At 36.2% G+C, this 20,464-nt stretch overlaps 1 protein-coding gene across 1 annotated transcript in view; it reads left to right on the forward strand.

The window, feature by feature from the left end:
- FOXP2 (forkhead box P2) overlaps positions 1–20,464 on the forward strand; it is a 569,999-nt gene that overhangs the window by 155,325 nt on the left and 394,210 nt on the right. Inside the window, exon 3 of the mRNA XM_043589308.1 lies at positions 8,132–8,222. The gene's annotated coding sequence lies outside the window, so the exon portion shown is untranslated. The remainder of the gene's footprint in view (positions 1–8,131; positions 8,223–20,464) is intronic.

Raw genomic sequence — 20,464 nt, forward strand, 5'->3', positions numbered from 1 at the left:
TAGGTAAGAATTCATGCTTTAATTTTATGGCTTGAAGTGCTTTTTCTCCCGTTTCCAATTTTTTTTTTCAACGTTTTATTTATTTTTGGGACAGAGAGAGACAGAGCATGAACGGGGGAGGGGCAGAGAGAGAGGGAGGCACAGAATCGGAAACAGGCTCCAGGCTCTGAGCCATCAGCCCAGAGCCCGACGCGGGGCTCGAACTCCCGGACCGCGAGATCGTGACCTGGCTGAAGTCGGACGCTTAACCGACTGCGCCACCCAGGCGCCCCTCCCCTTTCCAATTTTTAATATTTGATTCTATTAGTAATGTTATCAAGAGTACTGCGTGTTTTTTCTCTGTCACAAATGCATTGGAAATACCAAGCAGTATTTATGTCATTTTGGAAATTTATTACTCATTTTGACTATTATGGTACCATGTATTTACATGTTTAAGGTTTACATGACCTTCATAGTTCTGATTTAAGTAAGTGACAATTATTTTAATAAAGCCGTTCTAACAAGCCTGACAGGTTTTTTTTTTTTTTAATTTTAATGTTTATTTCTGAGAGAGAGAAAGAGAGACAGAGAGACAGTGGAAGAGGGGAAGAGAGACAGGGAGACACAGAATCCGAAGCAGGCTCCAGGGTCTGAGCTGTCAGTGCAGAGCCTGATGTGGGGCTCAAACTCAGGAACCATGAGATCATGACCTGAGCCCAAGTCTGATGCTTAATCAACTGAGCCACCCAGGTGCTCCAAGCTTGAAAGTTTTTTATCAAAGTTATATGTCCTATGAAAAGTGAGAGAAGTCTACTTTAATAGACTTTTCTACTTTTGCTAACTTTAAGTATAATCAAAACTATTTACTTCCAGTAATTTTTCATAAAAAGTGGAGAAAAATTAAAATGTATTCAAAACTCTTTACATTTTAGAATATAAGAATTATGTAAGAAATATATATTTATAAGAAATTCAGAGGGACATTGAGATATGATTCACATAGGTATGTCCCTTTTTCCACCTGCCTCTTAAATAATTATTTTCACATGCAAATTCACTATTATAGTTCCTATCACCCTGTGCTTACTTTTGCTTACACAGCATCACATTTAACTTATAATCTCTCTATGGTTTCAAAATATCATTCATTCAAAGGCATGTTTACTGCCTACTTAACCTGTCCTTAAGCAGTCAACAGGAGAATAGCTTTTATCTCTGTGTCTCCAGTAGATAGTAAATCTGGTACTTAATAAGCGTTCAGTATCTACAATGATTGAAGAACAAAAAGGCCTTTTATGCAACTTGAAATTTCAACCGTTGCTGTTTAACAGCTAGAAAGTTTCAGTCGTACAGCTAAGTAAGTTCTAGAGCTCTACTGTATGACATTATGCCTATAACTAACAATACTGTATTATAGTCTTGAACATTTATTGAGGCTAGATCTCATGTTAAGTGTTCTGACTACAATAAAAAATGATACAAGTGAAATTTAACTTTAAAGTATTTGTACATATTTGTGTAAATACAGTAATGCATTTTTACATAATTCTACTCAGCTTTTGCAGAATCCTAAAAGTAACCATCCTGTCTTTGCCTTTTCCTTCAGTGACTGCCTGTTCACCTTCTTTTTTTTGTTAAGTTTATTTATTTATTTATTTATTTTGAGAGAGAGAGAGAGGGAGAGAGCGTGCATGAGTGGAGGAGGGGCAGCGAGAGAGGGAGAGAGAGAATCCCAAGAGGCTCCGCACTGCCAGCGTAGAGCGTGATGTGGGGCTCCAACACATGAAGCTGTGAGATCATGACTTGATCCAAAACCAAGCGTTGGATGCTTATCTGACTGAGCCACCCAGGCGTCCCTGCCTGTTCACCTTCTACCTTATCAATATTATTTGTTTGTTCATTGATTTAATTTTGACTTTTACATTCTCTGACTGAACCTGCCTATACAATATAGATATTTTCAATTAAAAGCTAGAAACAAATTTATAAATGTAAAAGGTAGCTAACGAAATTGTCCTATCCCTGAATACATGGGTTTTGAACTGTACTCACAATGTTGACAAACTTCACCATCATTGTGGCTTCAGTTATTTTCAAGGTCAACTTTTATCTCAGTTCAATTTCTATGAATATATCTCCTTAATGGTTTGATAGGGTTGTGGTGGAGCCTGAAGCATCATGAGCTCCTCCTTCTTAGATCTGGATGCTATTAATTGTGGGGTGCGTCAGCCAAACAAGAATAAATCTTGCATAGGCCCTATTCTGTAGAGGTGATGCTTACATGATTCACCCAATGTGGCTGAATGATAGTATAAGTTTTTATTGGTAATTGAAGTACCTCTTTTCCGCAATTCTGAAGGATCGCCTCTTACCTTCTACTTTATAAAGATGACAGAGGGATGATTTGAGAACTAAACTCATAGAACTAAATCTCACGAAGATAAGCTATAATTAGTGCTTATGTGCACATATTTATATAAGCTTCAAAGCTTTGCATCACGGACAGTCACCACTGCAGTATGGCTCCAGTGTTAGCTCTTAAAACTACAAATCCTATTTTATTATGGTGTAGGTTAAATCACTATTTTTCAAACTTTCAAAACAATATTCTATACTCACATAAATTCTGAAATGTATATTCTCAATTCATTTTATTTTGACTCCCAAAACAAAGTTAATATTGTGCCATATTAAATCAAGGCAGTGGAACAGAACACTCCTTTGTTTCTGTCTTACCTCTTTTGAAAAATCCCTGAATTAAATTTTGCACCAGGATTAGAAGGGCAAACAAATATCTCTGTCCTGGTTCAGATCCATTGTCTATTCTATCTAAAATTTAATTTTTCTTTTTTTAAAAAAATTTTTTTTAACGTTTTATTTATTTTTGAGACAGAGAGAGACAGAGCATGAACAGGGGAGGGTCAGAGAGAGGGAGACACAGAATCTGAAACAGGCTCCAGGCTCTGAGCGGTCAGCACAGAGCCCAACACGGGGCTCGAACTCACGGACCGCGAGATCATGACCTGAGCCGGAGTCGGCCGCTTAACCGACTGAGCCACCCAGGCGCCCTTAAAATTTAATTTTTCAATTTCCATGCCTATCCAGTTCCGTGTTGATGAGTCAATAAATTAATACATTCATTCAACAAATATTTGACTGCATACTATGTGCCAGTCAGTAGTTTAGGTTTATTGGACTCCAAGTGAATTGAAGAGACCAGCATTCCTGCCCTTGCAGAGTTCACACTGTTTTAACCAGAGCTGGGATGCTAATTATAGCGAATGCTGTGTATCTCTGTATGCAGTTTCACAGCATTTAACCTTTGTAGAGCCAACTTTTAAAAAATCTAAGCTATTTCCTTTCTTGGTATTTGTAACATCTGTACAAATGATAATGACATGATGTTCCTCTTGTGTAAATGCCTGATGCAAAAAGAATGCCTGCCACAAAATACCTTCTGAGCACTTGGTAAATTTTGTTAGGAGTAGAATAACTGCTTGTCTAGACTATGGACTGTTTGTCGAGAATATGGACTGTGTGCCTTCTGAAGAATAATTTCCCCCATTCCTCAGAATCCAATGGTTGTTTCTTTTATCCTGCTCGTGTACACCCCCATTACCCAACAATTTGAAATGAAATTACACGTTTGTTGTTTTTCTGGGGTTTTGTTGTTTAATTATTTTCTGTTCACTGAAATGTGGGTTATACTACCAGCGTTTGTAACCAATGTACAGTTATTGACTTACTCTTCTCTGGCTATGGTTAACTAGTTTGTTTCTAGATAACAAAATAACTCTTAGTTTTCATTGTTCTCCAAGAGGACCTATGCTATATAATATGAAAACAGTACTGAAAATGTTACTGTAACTTTTACTTTTGAACATCAATTAGACGTTATCACCTAGATAACCACTGTATTTTAGTTTCTTCATATTTTTAGTATATTCTTCCAAATTGTGAAATTCACTAGACTAACGCTTTTATATTATGGCATTTTGCAGTAGAGTTCAAAAGACATTTGTTTTACATGCGAGCTTTGTACCGTGTAATTTTTTTTCTTTTTTCCTTTGTTTAAAAAACAATGAAATGATAGTATTTCTTTTAGGACATATTTTCATTTTTGTTAATTAAAAGACTGGAGGGTAGAAAATATTAAACAGTTCCAAGTGACACATTAGAACACTAAATATCTTTCTTGAGTATCAGGAAGTTCTTAGAAAAAATAAATACAACAAAACTAACTCACCTAGTAATTGTTCTCTTCAGCAAATATAGTTCTGAAAGAAACCAGGTCAAACCCACTGAGAATGTCGGAGTGATGCTCTCCTCTCCTACCACAATAAACCTTAAATAAATTCATAATGTACCTTAAAAGGATGGAAGGAATTAGGAAAGGGAATGGTTGTAAATGTGAACCTCACAGAGACCCTTTTATCCAGGAAGTCTTCTTTGACTCAAATTAGGTGCTGCCCATGTGCGTATTTACCATGCTGGTCAGTACGCTGTAATAACTATTCATTACATATTCTTCGTTATACTGTATGCTCCACGGAAGTAGGGTTGAGGCTTTATCCCCGAGCCTGGACAGTGCCTAGCATTTAGTAAGCAATCAATAAACGTGTATGAATGTGTGCATGTAAAAGAATTCTAATTGGCCTCTTTAGCTTTCTGGTTTTGCCTTTTCCTTTACTGTCTTAAGTTTTTTGTTGTTGTTGTTTTGTTTGTTTCAGTGATCATTAGAAGAACTGTGATCAGTAATCTGTGACCTATTTTACTTTGATAATGTCCTTGAGCTTATGTTACTAAAATAATATATGCTTTTAAAAATAATATAAATAATTTTAAATAATAATATATAATGCATATTTAAATAAAATTTATAAAAATGAAACTGTATGTTGTGGTGATAACTTCTTTGTTTATTTTTAAAATTACCTTTTCTTTTGTATTTAATTTTGACTTTTATCAAAGAAATATGTGCGTACAGTTAAAAAAATCAAGTGAAACAAAAATAGCATTCTTCTGTCTTGTATCTTCCTACCACCCAGTCCAGCTATACAGAGGTTACAGATTTCTGGTATTTATGTCCACAGTTTTTATACATCCACAACTGTAAATGATATGCTTGTTGCCATTTCTTGATTTATCAGTTTTTAAAATTAATTTTGAGTAATTAAAATGGAGAAACTTGTGGGAGAGAAAAGCATGCAAATAAAAAAGTGAATAAAATCTCGGGTGCCTGGATGGTTTAGTTGGTTAAGCCTTCAACTTGGGCTCAGGTCGTGATCTCATAGTTTGTGTGTTTGTGTTTCCCTCTCTCTCTGCTCCTCCCCCACTTGTGCTCTGTTTCTGTCTCTCAAAAATAAATAAACATTAAAAAAAATTGTTTAAAGTGAATATAATCTAAGCTAACATATGCTACAGTTGATGTCTGCATAGGGTGTTTTGGGTCCATAAAGAGCAGGTAAACATTTTAGGTCTCCCACATTGCTTTTAAGATTAACTGTATTGTTGACGCTAACATTATCAGTAAACAAGAGAATGCTCATCTTTCTGTATTCTTGCCAACACAATATAGAATCCAGCATTCAAATATATGCTATTCTGATGGCATGAAATGGTATCTCATCAGTTTTTTGATTTGTATCTTCCTAATAACTAGTGATTTTGAACATTTTAAACTATACTTGACAGTTGTTCTGGCTTACCCCTCTGAGAAACTGCCCTGTTGAGGGTTTTGCTCATTTTTTATTGGTTTTCTCTGAGTATATATATTTTAATATTAATTCCTTGTTGGTTTTAGGTCTTCTCTCAGTTTATTTATAAAATTCATCTGTGGTATCCTTCATTGAAAAATTCTCATTTGGTTTGGCCAAATCCATCAGTTTTATGCCTTATTATTTTAGGTCTTGTTTCAGAATTGTTTTTTAATTCTAAGTGTCAAAAAGAATCACCAAATTTTTCTATTAGCTTTGAAAGGATAACTTTCACATTTAAAGCTCTTTAATCTCATTGGAATCCAAATTTGTATATGGTATAAAATAAGGAGATAAGTTTATTTTTGCCATATTCTGAGACTGTTTTTCTTTCTCTACACAGTGAGACAACAACCAATGTTTTCTTTTACTTTGTGATAGTACCCTTATTATATAAAGCTCCCATTGACACGTGGGTTTATATCTGAACTCCATTTTCCAGTGTCTGTACCTGGCTTTGGTAGTAAGCCTGATATTTGGTAGAGCAGATGGCTTCTCTTTGTCCTTTATTTTATTTTTTTAAATTTTTTTAAAAGTTTATTTATTTTTGAGAGACAGAGACAGAGCATGAGCAGGGGAGGGGCAGAGAGAGAGGGAGACACAGAATCCGAAGCAGGCTCCAGGCCCTGAGCTGTTAGCACAGAGCCTGATGTGGGGCTCCAACCCATGAGCCGCCAAGATCATGACCTGAGCCGAAGTGGGATGCTTAACCGACTGAGCCAGGCACCCCTCTTTGTCCTTTATTTTTGATGTTAACTTTGGTATTAATAGGCATCTAAAGTATATGCTTTTAAAATGCTTTTGTTGATTTTCTTTAAAAATCTAGACTTTATAGATTGATTTAGGAAAAATTGATATCCATGAATGTGAGGAGAAAGTAAGGCAATATGGAATTAGGAAATAATTTAGATTGCTATGTATTAATAAAAAATGTGCTTCTTTTGGTGGCATATAGCAGGCAAAAAAAGAATTATAGGAGAAAATTAACACAAAGAAAGTCAAGAGTGACTTGCACCTGCTCATGTGCAAAATTTTATCATTAAGAGAAAAATGAACAACAGAAGCAATAGAGAAAGACTGCTAGAATGTGAAGAAAGGGCATTTGAATTACCCTAATTTTTGTGACTTTGAGTTACCTTGATAACTAAAATAATGGTTTCAAACTAATGCTTTGCAGAATACTTAAGAATTTGTGGAATACCCCAGAGGTACCTAGGGAAAGAACAGAGGTGGTAGTGAATACCGGGAGTCTGGTTCAACCAGAATGCCTCATTGTTATCTGTATATTTGGTTGACCCCTCACTAAGATTTCATTGGAAAAAAGGATTTGTAGCCAAAAGTGGGAACAATTTAAATAAAATTAGGGAAATGTCTAAATGCTCAACAAAGAAAAGAGGGCATGTGGTGTCATCCCTCCCTTTCGGTGCCTAAGGGAGGCATGGCTAATTGAACACAGGACTCCCTGCTAGACTCAGATTTAATCTCCATACAGATTTCCATGTGGTCACTACCAATCAGTCAGAGTTGGTGTGTGAATCAAAACCCGTTTATTACCTATACACTACTAACTTCTGTAATTTTGTTGGAAGATTTGAGCTAAATCTTTCAGATTAAAGAAGGGAGAGACTAGAAAAGAGAGTAGTTAAATAGCAAATGGGTCTAGGATACACACGTTCTAATAAGAGTTAAGGGAATAGCCCTTACTTTGCAGTTATAAGGAGAAAATGCTTACTACCAACTTGTTGATTGTGGAAAGGCCTACAAAGCTCATTAAGTATGTGTTGAAGAGGCAGTTGAAATCAGTCATGTTTTCAGTTGGGAATCTTGAGACATAAAATAACTATGTTCTATAAATGATAAGTTAAAAATTTTTTTTAATGTTTATTTGAGAGAGAGAGACAGAGAAGGAGCAGGGGAGGGGCAGAGAGAGAGGGAGACACAGAATCCGAAGGAGGCTCCAGGCTCTGAGCTCTCAGCACAGAGCCCAGCATGGAGCTCGAACCCACGCACCACGAGATCATGACCTGTGCTGAAGTCTGATGCTCAACCAACTGAGCCACCCAGGCTCCCCTAAATTATAAAATTTAATCACCAAAAGTTTAAACCTGCCAAATCAATGTAAGAATGAGAAATAAAATCTGCATCTCTTAGGAATGGATCTCATGCTGTCTCAGTGGTCCTTGCTTTGTGCCAAACAATGGATTTTAAACTTCTCTAAATTAATATGTAGAAAAGCATTTCCATGCATGTTTGAAGAGTTCCAAAGCAATTAATGCATTAACAATTAATTTTATTTGAGGTTGAGTATGTTTTATGTTCTATGAAGTCATTGAACTGAATGTGACATAAATTTAATTTTTGAAGCAGTGACAGTTATTTGTCTCTATTAACAGGGCTATTCTAATGTGATGCTGGGATTGAGTTTACCTAGGACTCCATATCAAGGTTGACTCAAAAGTCTTATAGAAGATCTGGAAGAAATAAGTAAGTGGCCTTTTGGTAATGATTCTCTTTGGTTCATTGTGCTTATGTCTGCTTTTCTAGTGTGTATTTTATTCTTTAATTTTTTGGTTAGGTATCTTTGCCCAAATGTTAAGAAAAGTTATCAGTGAACCACTGAGACTTTCCACGTAGAACTATAGGAATATTCACCCTCTTGCCTTTCCCATTTCACTCCTTGCTGTGCTTTTCCTTCCTATAAAACTTGGTTTCACTTTTTTTTTTGAAAATTATCATGGATTCATATAGAACATGAATTTGGTTTTGAAATACTGAAAGGATTAGTCAAGAAAAGCATCTGGATTATTTTGTTATCATTATGTGGTCTTTTATGCTGATATTTTCAGATTATTTTATTAAGATTGAGTTGATACTGAAGGTTTTGGAAGATCTAGGAATGCCAAAAAATAAATAGAATAACATGCTAGTAATGATTTTTTTTGAAACTTTGATTTCTCCTATAAACTTTTTGAGACCCAGCAAGTCAGCTGTTTAGAAAGCATTCATTTCCTTTTTAGTGTTATACTTCTTGAAATCTAATGGGAGTTTTCCTTTATATTTACAGTATCAATTTAGAGAACTTTAAAGCCGTTGCTTGGTACAAAGCAAGGACCACAGACATGGCATGGGGTGCATTTCCAAAAGATGTAGATTTATTTCCCACTCTTGCTCAATGTAGAATGCTTCTGCAACATTATTTTTTCAGTGTCACCACTGAACTGTGATATCAATCAATTAAGATTTGGCCACCTATTGGTATGAAAATATAATTATAAAAAGAAATTAAAAGAAATTTTAGGTGAGGAGTTCATATTATTTCTCTTAGACTCTACCCCCAAGTAGAAGGGAATAAACCATAGTGCCTGGTTTCTCCTGAATTCTTTTTTATTTCTTTCCCACCCCACTCCAGAATTCTTTATCAAGGGATTGCACTGAATGTGTATGTAGGACAAGCCTCAGCATACTCACTGTTCTGCCTATATTGTTCTACCCTTTCCAAAACTTTCTCCAGATGAAGGCTCCATATCTTCCCTAAGACGTATTTTTTCAGTGTGGTTGGATTTTACAGTCAAATATTTGTACTAACTTTATTATTTTGCCAGATATACAAGCAAAATGATTCCACACTTATTTATCATTTAAGATTTTAAAACACTTTGGCAACTTTTTACTTCCTTTTACTCTTTCACTAAACTCATTAATTTTACTCTTGCATTGCTTATGACCTAAGGATCACATTATTATCCTTTGTTCATTAGTAAGTGGAGGAGCTAAAACACAAAGAATTTAAATGATTTGGAAAAAGTAATATAACTTGCTGTGATTTTACAGCTAATAATAAACAATTAAGTATTACTAGAACTGTATCTGCTAAGGCCCAATCTTTTAATTTTTTTTTCTGGGTTATTTAATTTATGCTTACTGTAGATAATGGTGGTGTTGATATAATATTTAAATTCTCAGTTTTTGGGTGAGAGGACATTTGTGTTAATAATAGTAGGTGGATTTAAGATTTATAAGTGGGAGTTACCTGCAATGAATATCATGGAACCATGAAAGAAATGATTTTTAAAAAATAGAGTCTTTTTCCCAGAAAGGAAACATATTTGTGTTTGAAGTTCTCAAAAACTGCTTCTAGAACTTGCTAATTAGACTTTTCTTAATCATTTGCTTATAATAGTTCTTATATTTTTAAATGAAGACCAAACACATATTGGTGGAATAATGCATATGCAAAAGGCAAAGTTTCATCTTAATGAAAAAATGCATTACGAAACAGTGTTTTTCCTTGGGAATATGTAGAATTTATGGACCCAGAGCTGGAGGTATCATGATAAGAAAAGAGTCAATGACAGAGAGGCAAGGGTTTGGGAATCAGGTAGATACGGCTTGAATCCCTGCAGCCTTTTGCTAGCGTTTTTAATCAACCTTGGTTAGTTTCCTTAAATCTTTGCATATCAGTTTTCACACCATAAAACCAGGGACAGATATAACTGTTTGTTGGATTATTTTAAATATTTAGCACTTAATACATAGCTATTTTCAAGACATATGCATTTTTTTCTTCAATTTCCACTGCTGTGTTCCCTCCCCTCCCCAAATCACTAAAGTGAATACTTCGTTGAATCTTCCCATTTTTGAGCAATTTGTTTTAGCATTATCCCCATTTTGTCTCTCTGAGGGGTTAAATAACTTGCCCTAGCCTATACTTCTGAAGTGGGAACTACAATGTTGTTTCATGCAATTTGCACCTAAAACTGTGCTTGTGCACCTAAAACTGAGTAGTTGTGTGAGTATGTATGTGTGTGTTTTACTCCATCCCAGTGATGATTATTTTCAGTTTCCATTGTAAGAGTATTAAATCCAATTAAAATATAAGATTTAGTTATTTCAGTGTATTAGAAATAAACTTTATTCTCAAACTTAGAGGAATTGCTGTAAGTTTCATAAATACTTGTTAAAAATTAAGCGTCATACATGACAAAATATTTGCTCAAATTTTCAAGTCATTGAAAAGAAAATGGACTCTACAGGAAGCTGATTTAGCTGAGGAGGGTCTGGGTCGGTGATTCATGTTCATGGCTCTCTGACGGCCCTTAACAAAAAGTAGCAGGAACAAAACTGCAGAGAGGAAGCTATAGAGTGAGTGTAGCTGTTGAGAATGCAAGCTTGCAAATCAAATTGCTTAGGTCTGAATCACGGTCCAGGGCAAACTTACTGTATGTGAAACGTTGGAAAAATCATTTAAACTCTCTAATCCTTAATTTCTGAATCGAGAAAATAGAGGTAATAGTACCTCACTTCACAGAGTAGATTTGAGGACTACATTTGTGAATTCATACAAAGGGCGTAGTAAGCATTAAAAAAAATAGTTATTTTGTTCCCTATTTTATTAGTTTCACAAGTTGACTGTAGTTTCAGGATATTTAGCAAATATGCTCCATAACTTTGGGCAAGGAGATGGTAAAAATGAACTAATTCTGTAAATGTGCTCTCTCTGTTTCAGTCAGCATGTATATTAATTTTCTATTGCTATGTAACATATTAAATGTTTAAAAGCTTAAAACACATACTTTTGTTAAATCACAGTTACCACAGATGGGGAGTCTAGGCATAGCTTCACTCAGGGTCTTATAAGGCTGCAATCAAAATACTGGCCAGGCTGCATTTTCATCTGGAGTTCATGGTTCTCTTCCAAACTCACTGGTTTTGGCTGAATTTAGTTCATCAGGGTTGTAGGACTGAGATCCTCAAGAGGCCATCCATGGTTCCCATTCATGTGACCCTCTTCATATACAGTCCACATTATAGTAGTTTGCTTTTTGAAAGCCAGTAGGAGAGTCTCTACTATATGAGAGCAAGATAAAGCCATATATACATATATGTATGTAAATATAGAGTATGTGTTGTATATGTATTAATATAATCATTGAAGTGCCATCTCATAACCTTTGCCATATTCTGTTGGTTAGAAGCAAGTCAGAGTCCTGCTCACATGCAAGTGGATAGAATTACACAGTATGAACTTGGGGGCCACCCTAGGATCCTTCTGCCAAGGCATGTTAAACTTATTATCTTAAAATTCAAATAACCCATTACTTTAGGTTTTTTTAAATGTTTATTTATTTTTGAGAGAGAGACAGAGTGTGAGTGGGGGAGGAGCAGAGAGAGAGGGAGAGACAGAATCCAAAGACAGAATCCAGACTCTGAGCTGTCACCACGGAGCCCGATGCGGGGCTTGAACTCACGAACTGCAAGATCATGACCTGAGCCAAAGTCAGACGCTTAACCGAATGCGCCACCCAGGTGCCCTAATTTTAGATTTTTACAATTATGTACTATTTAATAAAAAGGAATATTGTCACTATTATAAACCTTAGCTCTCAGTTATGCTTACAGTGTGACTCCCAACAGGTCATTCCTCCCTGTTAAATGAGATTTATTATTATTTCATGCTGGGTAACGTCAGGCTAAATGCAGCTTACCCTGGTATTTAATACTCTCCAGAATATGACAGAACCTGAATACTAACCTTTTCTTCTCATTACACCAATATGCATACCTTGAATCCCATGCCTTACACTTGCCCACATTTCTGTCACATCCTATTGTTTCTTTCCTTTTCTCCATCTCTTTAAAGCACATTGACATCTCTGTCTCTTCCATTATACTTTTCCTGTTTCTTTCCTCCTGTTCAACCAGCCTAGGACTTTTCCTGTATAGTATCATATCTGTGTTACCCGCAGCCTTGCCTATAATAGTATCTTAAGAAATATTCACTAAATATATATACCTTCTTCATTTAAAACTGTGGTCAGTGTGATAGCCTTTTCAGTTTGAAAATTATATTTGAAAAGATATTCTTCATAAATTATCCACTTTTAATTGACTCAGTAATCTGAAATGTATCTCAAACAACATTTAAATTCCCTTTAAGAATCCATTGCAGCATAAACATTTGGAATTGATTGCACAGAGGAGAACATGAATGATTGGGGTCCAGGAGGTGGGCTGTGGGAGGCAGCCTTAAAGATCTTCCTTAATGGTCTGTCTCCTGGTTATCACACACTGTTATTTTTCCTTCCATGTTCACCAGAGTTGGCCCATGTGGCTGATAGAATATGGCACAATGATGGTATATTGTTTTTCAGATTAGGTTACACAAGACATTAAGACATCTGTTAGGGGTGTTCTTTTTCTATTGCTTCTCTTTCTGTCTTTTTCTCCCCTTCTCCCTCTTTCTTCTTTTCCCAGTCTCTCTCCTTTTTTCCCTCTCTCTTTCCTTCTTTGTCTCATGACTTGCTCTGGGGAAGGCAAGCTGCCGTGGAGAGGTCCATGTGATGAAGAACTAAGCCCTCTGGTCAACAGACAGGGAGGAATTTCCTGACAAACCATGGGACTAAACCACCCAGCTGAAATACTCCTGGATTCCTGATGCTCAGAAACTGTGTGAGATAATAAAGTTTTCTTTCATACTAACTTGCTAAGTTCGGGGGTAATTTGTTATATAGCAATAGATAATTTATGCATTATATATATTACCCCTAAAATTATTTCCACAGATTTCATCACTGACCTTGGCTTTCTGGGGAATAAATACAAGGATTCCTAGTATACTGAATATATGGTCTCTAAAGTAAATGTAATTCGATAAGCCCATATATTTGTAAGATAGCCAAGTGAGAAGAAAATGTGAAATGTTTAGATTTCACCTATAATGCTGATTTTATAATATGCAGAGGTCTCTTTTAATTTCTTTTATACCCATTGATCACATCAGTGTTGGAGAATCATGCTTACTAGGGGCTGGGTAGGTCTGGGTACTGGTCTGGTACTGGTTCTTTTATATAAGAGCTGTTTGGGATAGTTAAAAACACTCTTACCTTTATAGAATCTGAGCTTGAAGAATCTATTCTACTAACCTATCATACTAGTTTCTGTTGTTCTTCTTTAGGGTTCTTATAGAAATATAAAAGACAGAGTTATATGGCAGCATCTAGATATATGTACACATATTTGGGGTGTTATGCTTTGAAATGTAGAATCACTAGAAAAACAATATATTTGGTCTCCAGAAAAGTGAGTTGAGAAGTATGTTTCTTCAAGTAATAGGTCAACTTTTTTTTTTTTTATAAACTCATATTAAACTCATCATTCTAATTTCACTCTTATTGATTATAATGTGATCACAGGACCTGGGCAAAAATACAGCCTTATATTTTAAAAAGGTAGAAACTTATTCCTATAAAAAAAAGAGTTTACATTTATAACTTTAAGTTTGTGGTTTAGAGTGATCCACTAGTAAAAATTTCTGATACCATTGTACAAAATAGCAAAATATGGATTTTAACTGGACTGCTTTTCAATTCAACTGAACATTAAGTACATTTTTAATGGTCTTATTTGCTGGGAAGAACACCATTACAATAATCTGCTTTTTACAGCCCATATCAAATATGAACCAGCATCACTTACTATGAAGTTTGTGCTCTGGGAGACATTTCCACAGCATCTATCAGTATTGCCCCACATTTCTTGGAATTAGTCTTTAATGATATCATTTTCCAAAATGAGTTGTTGCTCAAACTCACTGATTGTTTTGTGGTTAAAATCTAATCCAGCAGCTATATTTAAAATGTCATACAAATTTGTAAGGAAAGGTCCTTCTGGAAACTACTATTATATTAGGAATTGTATGAAAATGTAGGTGAAATGCTGTGCATCTTGAAATTCCCCCCCCCCATATAATATCTGAGGGCTGAATAAAAAAATCCTATTTTTAACTGTTGGCAATTCCAGTTTTTACTATTGTCTTCTGGAGAACAGAGGACTATTACTGTAGGTGTCATGTAAAATAAAGTTAGAGTCTGAGGCCTTCTTTTAGCTGTCAGCCTTATTAAGGAGCTCTTCATGTGTTGAACCCAGCACCTGGCATTGTATAAGTGATGCATGTGAGAGCCTGGGGAGAGCTTTCTTTTTCTTCACTGTGGCTTTATTAGGTCTTGCTCACATTTTCACTGTTGCTCTGCCTTATCCAACTTTCTAGCTGCAACTCACAGCACAGTAGGCCTAATATAGACTGACGCCTTTGCCTGAAGGCTGATTGAAACTTGTGTCTCAGAGTTGCTAATGCTCACTGAACCATTTTATTGAAGATAAAGTAAATAAAATAGATTGCCATATGAGAATTCTCTGAAATCAAATGGAATAATTTGGCAGGTTTAAGCCCATGAAGAAGGCAAAGCAGTGAAACAGATGCGAATACTTTTTATGTTCAGTAGATCAAGGGATAAATATTCTTGCTCTGTTGGACCTAAATATTCATTTTTGTCTCCACAATTAAATGTTAACCATAATTCTCAATTGCCATATTATTTTTGGTCTTAAAAATGAGTCCTCTGTAAGAGAGTCATGTGAGTAAAAACTTTTGAGACTATAATATTGTGATGATTTTTTTCTTTGTCTTTCTCTGCTTAAGCGCATGGATCAGTAGCCTCAGAGAATTTAATAAACAACACAAATGAATGGATTTGCCAAAGTGCACTCTAGAATCTTAAGGTTGGAAAAAAATAGTAAATCTTACCTTACTAAAAATGCTAGTAATCTTGAGTGTCTCATTCATTAATTAAGAGTATGTGTTCACATGAGAGTAACCTTTTTTGGAAATAGTCCTTTGAAGTTTATTTGTTTTTTTGCTTTTTTTTTTGTTTTTGTTTTTTTGACTACAACTAGGTTTATATAAAGAATTTTAAGACATATATTTTGTTTAAAATATATATTTTGAAATAATTTGGGAGGAAAAAAGAAGTTAAAGTGACCTTAGCATCTTGAATTCTATGACATTGTAATGACAATAGCATATGGTACCATATAATATATATTGACATATTTAATTTGTGAATGACAAGGATCTGAGCACTTGCCTGAAGATATGTGAAAAGTCTGATGCAGAGCAATGAATATCTCTTATTTGATTGCCTGGGTCAGATTAAAAGTAAATATTTATAGAAGAAAAGGTCAATAAAATGGTTTTGTTGGAAAAGTTTCTGAATTTGCTAATTAAATACAGCATTTCTCTTCAACCTTATAAAAATCTGTCACATAAATACTTTCTTCTGTAATTTCTCTTGTGTTTTTAACAACTTCAAAATAGTTTTAGTTTATACCCTTCTTAAGTGTACAGTTGATTTTAAAAATGTTTCTAATACATAGTACTCATTTGTTTCTTAGTTAATGATTCATGCTTACTTTTCAGTTAGACCCATTAAATTTTTTCTTGTCTCTAGGTATCCAATAGCTCATCAGATCTCACAACTGTAAACTAGTTATGTTATAATGATTTCAACTGCCATCAATTAAATGCAAAGCACACATTATATTCTTACATAAATAAGGAGCCATCTTAAAGAAATATTCGACACTCCTTTATACCCTTATAAATAATGTTATCTATCGAGAACTGCTAGTTCTTAAGTATAAATTTGACTGTTTTTCCTCTTAGGGTTCAGTCACTCTCAGGGTGCAGGGGTGAGCAACCAGGGTGAGTGACCCAGGAGTGAGTCACTCTCAGGGTGCAGGGTGTCTCAGACAGCATGCAGGGCTGAGCAACAATAAACATGCTTCATGTCTTATTGTGAGTGAACTGAAAGTTGTGCTCACATTTCAGTTTTTTTCATATAGTAAAGCTGAAAGTATAATTAGTTATTCAATAGTGGTTAAGTACTTTTATGTTCTTAGTGTTCTAGTGCCCTTTATTTATATTTACCTTCCTTGTTATATTCTGTGCATACTCCTCTCTGGTTAATCAGAAACGTGGAAGTACATTCCTCTAGCCAGAACTACATCTCGTTTACTCTCGACTCTAACCATGTATCTCCTTTGAGATTTTGGTTTTCAGTGTGAATTTACCTTCAGAAAATCATGTGTTAAGAAAAGTTTTCTTGAAATAAGAACATTATCTTGAGACCCTGAGAAGCCTTAGTCCCTTTAACAATATACTCTAGACATTTAGCAACATGCCAAACTGCAAATAAGAGGAACTTACAGTAGAGGAGGTGCATATGATGAGTCAACTCCTGAGCTCACCTTTGATTTCTTTATATGCTACCTTCTCTCTGGCCAACCTTTTGTCCCTGCTTTGCCTTTGCACTTAATTCTACTTTTCAAAATGCCTGGTTGTCTCTTTGCATTACTAGTTTTGGGAAAATGTGTTTGCTTTTGGCATTAATGTCTGATCCCTCGGACAGCTCCCTGGGTTCCATGTGATGATGATGATGATGACGATGACGACAATGAGGATGACATTACTACTGCCACTACTACTACCTGCCATTTATTTAGTACCAAGTACCCTCCTAAGTGATTCACTAGCACTAACTCACTTAGTACAACCTATGGATTACTTGTTATTTATGAGGTAGAGATCATTATTTTCCTCAGTTTATAGATGGAGTGGGGCCCAGAAAAGTTAAATATTTTGCTCATTGTTCCACAGTCCCTGTATGGTATGACTAAGATTTGAACTAAGGCAGGCTACGTCCAAAGCCTCCAATGCTCTCTTGCCAATACTGTTGAACAGTCCTTCTTACGTGGTTCTACTTGTGGCCCAAATTAACAATGAATTAATTTATGAACAAATCACCTTTCTTCTTTCAAAACATGGACTAAGCTATGAAAATATTAGTTAAGTAGGAATTCATAAAATCTAATTGAGGAATTGGTGAGAATGATTTGGAATTAGTGTTTTAGTCCATTGAAAGGGATTGCTTCATAGTTACTTTAAAATTTTATTAGGCTGACCATGCATTCTGAAACCTTATTTTTATTTTCACTACAGGTTTAATAATGTTCTTATATAATTATAACAAAGATACGTAATTAAGTTAGAGCTTAATTAAAACTTAAGTCCAAAATCTTAAAAATATACACCTTATAGCCAGATGACCATTTTATATATCATCCAGGACACTTTTGAGAATAAAAAGGATTCTATTATTATTTATCCTAGAAAACAGGTAATACATTGGGATTATCTTGAGTGAAGACGTGTGGTCACTCTGCTTGAAGCAGACACTTCTAGTAGTTGTTCCAACATCTTTTCTTCTCTGCTGCCGGAACCCTGATGTTATTGAGATATGCTTCATTATTCCACAGAGCATGTACTTCATGGGAAACTGACCCTGTTCCCAGCTCCAACAGATAGCTACTAACTAGTTTAAGCCAGTTACGATAACTCCATTCCCATGTCAGAAATATTCAGTTATTAAAATAATAAGTATTAAACAATGTTAAATAACTTCATTAATAAATAAATACATTAGGTATTTAATTATTTTATTATATTCAGAGCTCTTCTTACCTTTTGACCAAATGAGGTGGTAACTTTCTTTTTTATTTAAACTTTTTAAATTTAGATTTCTTAGTTACCTAAAGCTATAAATATTCTAATATACCCATTTTAATTATTATTTGAGGAGCTGTTCCCTAATCAGACTTTCACTTTACAGGGATCTCTATTTGCATAATACAGGATCAGCTTAGGGAAGTGGACTGAGGAGCTCCAGGGGAGGGCAGAGATGGGAGTTTACCTCCCAAGAGTTCAGAAAGGTTATTAAAAGAATAGAAAAGTGGCTTCTGTATCTTTTGTTTGCTGAAAATAATTTAAGAAAGTCAAAGGATTACACAATAGCCATTTACACTATGTAAATGGCACAGAAATACTTCTAGAAGTTTTGTGGAAGTTTTCTTACAAGAAGGCTTATTCCAATTTTTCTAGCACCTGTGCCTGCATCCCCTTCCCCCACATATGCACACACAGATAAAACTGCACTTTGCGTGGGATTTTGAAGGGAATAGAAGAGAGATTTAAGCCATCATTTTTTTTCTCATCTGAAGGTAGCTGCTGCTCTGATTTGATTTCTTGTTGCCCTGTTACAACTTAGGTGATTAGATATATGGATTCTTCTGTTTCCTAATGTCACAGGTGAGGAATCAACCTTACTAACCATTGCAAAGGAAACTGGTTAAATAAATTATACCATTCCTAAATAGTGGAATAACAAAGAATATTTAGGTAAGTCAGTAATGTAAGTTATAGAACACTGTTTCAGAAATATATGTCTTAGGAGGGCTTCTGCAAGATGGTGGCCTGGGAAGATCTTGAACTCCCCTCCTCCCATGGACACTCCACATCTATAGTTACACATGGATTATTTACTTCTGAGAAGGATCTGAAAACAATGTGAGCTACTTCTTCACAACAAAGGATAAAAATACTATCTTGAGACAGACAGGAGAGGTAGATACATAGTCTTGCCCCCACCTGCCCTGGCACAGTGGCACACAGTAGGGATGGATCTCACCAGTCTGATGCTTCCCCCCACAGGAGTGAGGAGTTGGGGCTCAGCCACACCAACCCCTGGGGTCAGCAGAGGAGCATGAGCCCCCAGAATGTGAAGCTTAAAAACCAATAGGGCTGATGTCCACGGGACCCAAAGTCATATAGGAAATTGAGACTCCCCTTTTTTAAATTTTTTTTTCAACATTTTTTTATTTATTTTTTTGGGACAGAGAGAGACAGAGCATGAACGGGGGAGGGGCAGAGAGAGAGGGAGACACAGAATTGGAAACAGTCTCCAGGCTCCGAGCCATCAGCCAGAGCCTGATGCGGGGCTCGAACTCACGGACCGCGAGATCGTGACCTGGCTGAAGTCGGACGCTTAACCGACTGCGCCACCCAGGCGCCCCGAGACTCCCCTTTTAAAGGGCTTGTGTGTAGTCTCACTTGTCCTGAGACTCAGAAAAAAAAAATTTTTTTTTTTTAAATGCTAGGCTGTATGTCAAGGAGATTTGTTTGCTTATCTAAAAGCATCTGGGGTGCCTGGCTGGCTCAGTCAGTGGAGCATGTGACTCTTGATTTCATGGTTGTGGGTTCAAGCCCCACGTTGGGTGTAGAGATTAATGAATCTTTAAAATCATCATTAAAATCATCTGCTGGATGAGCATGAGAAAATTGAAACTCTCTTCAGAGATGGAGGTGCTGGTGGATGTCGGTGTTACACTCTCCACCAAACTTGCTACCCTAGTTAGGTGAACTTGAACATGGCACCATACTGCTACCTTGCTGAAGCCAGAGAGTGCAGTCAGTTGCAGCGTTCTCCCACTCCCTGGCTGGGGCTGGTGAGTGCTACTAGTCATGGCATTCTCCTGCTCCCAGCCTAAAGCTGTGCACAGACAAGGCACTTTCCTGATGCATTCCTGAAACCATGGCTGAATGCAGTCAAGACGTTTCTTTGCTGCCTTTATGAAGCTGGTGAGTCTGCCTTGACCCCTGTACCCTCTAGCTACTTAGCTAAAGCCAGAAGGTGTGTACAACACACACAGGAGATACCCCTTGATCACCTGTCCCAGGTGACTGTGAGAAAGGTAGTCATTGGAAAGACATTTCTTGGTAGGCCACCTCCTTCAGAGCACTGCACAGATAGCACACTGAAAGACAACCCTAGTCTTACTGTGCAAAAGGGCTATTTAGCCTGGAGCTTTAGCCCGAGGGAAGGTTTCCTTCCCACACATCTGGAGTCTAAGAAGACACATCCAAGGAACATAAGCAGGGAGACACCATCCTTGTGCACCTCACTACAACTCGACAAGCTCCCAGAAAAGAGCTTATATGCTCATCTGGAGCTCTGACTTTTGTAACTGTTGGCCTAGGGGATGCCGCTCTATAT

Source organism: Prionailurus bengalensis, chromosome A2 (genome assembly GCF_016509475.1).
Source record: "Prionailurus bengalensis isolate Pbe53 chromosome A2, Fcat_Pben_1.1_paternal_pri, whole genome shotgun sequence".
Classification (NCBI taxonomy): Eukaryota; Metazoa; Chordata; class Mammalia; order Carnivora; family Felidae; genus Prionailurus; species Prionailurus bengalensis.